The sequence below is a fragment of the Hipposideros armiger genome, unplaced genomic scaffold (assembly GCF_001890085.2).
Source record: "Hipposideros armiger isolate ML-2016 unplaced genomic scaffold, ASM189008v1 scaffold_2636, whole genome shotgun sequence".
Lineage (NCBI taxonomy): Eukaryota > Metazoa > Chordata > Mammalia > Chiroptera > Hipposideridae > Hipposideros > Hipposideros armiger.
In genome coordinates, this window is record NW_017733951.1 from 1 (window position 1) to 1,165 (window position 1,165).

General features: G+C 36.7%; 1 long non-coding RNA gene across 1 annotated transcript in view; it reads right to left on the reverse strand.

The window, feature by feature from the left end:
- Window positions 1-402: 402 nt before the first annotated feature.
- The window catches only part of LOC109378704 (uncharacterized), a 10,527-nt gene continuing 9,764 nt past the window's right edge, over window positions 403-1,165 (reverse strand). Inside the window, exon 2 of the long non-coding RNA XR_002123050.1 lies at window positions 403-977. This is a non-coding gene — a long non-coding RNA (uncharacterized LOC109378704). The remainder of the gene's footprint in view (window positions 978-1,165) is intronic.

Here is a 1,165-nt window from a genome sequence, read left to right on the forward strand (position 1 = left end):
ACAAATGATTAAGACGTAGATATTTCAAGAAGATAATATATCATGACCAATGCCCCCGTCAGAAGACAAGCTTTGTTTCAACATAGGAACTTCCCTATGGAATTCAGCAAACTAACAAAGTGTTGGGAAACTCATAGACACAGACAATAGTTCAGTGGTTACCAGAGTGTAAGGGCAGAGGGTGTGGTAGATGAGGGTAAAGGGGATCAAACAGATGGTGAAGGAAGGAGAACTGACTCTGGGTGGTGAGCACACAATGTGACATATAGAGGATGTATTACAGAATTGTGCACCTGAAATCTATGTAACTTTGCTAACAATTGTCACTCCAATAATTTTAATTAAAAATACCCCGAATTGTTGTAGGAGCACAATTTGCAATCATCACAATAAATGTACAAGTTTTGATGAAAAGTTAATTTTATTAAGATATATAGTTATCAAACTTAGATTGAAGTGGAACTTCCTCTACTTCACTGTAAACATGGCGCAATGTTAAAATTCTGCATTTCCTATCAAAAATAAGAGAAAGGTTATCCACTATTAACGCTTCTGTTCACACTGTACTGGGTGTCTCTGTCCAATGTTGTAAAATGAGATATGGAAAAAAGAGTCAAAATGTTTCAAAGAGCACAAAACTCTGCTTCTACTGAAAAATGATCTGATTGTGCATGTTGAAGCTCAAAAGGGATCTAGACATACCTTTTGGAATTAATAAGCAGATTTAGCAAGGTTGCTGGAGAAATACCAATGTACAGATATATCTGTATATACCAGCTCAAACAGAATATAACATTTCAGAAAACATATAATTTTCAATAGTATCAAATACTTAAGCATACATTCAACAAAGGATTGGCAATGTTCATCGGAAAAGCTGTGAAACTATACTGGGACAATTTTCACAGTCAAGTATCCCACGTGACATTTTTCATGGTTTCAGCTCGTCTTCCTTTAGTCCTGTGGTTGCCCTTCCCCTGCACGAGAAACATGACAGTTGGAAACATTACTTCGCAGAGTGCGATTTAGATTACATTGAAGGTGTACAAAAGATACTACAGCTCTGGTGTCGTAAAACAGACTTCCAAGCATATCGTTTGCCACTACTTTTTGGCACACCACACTTTCTATTGCTACAAGGAAACGAAAAGACTGTTTCTGTTCA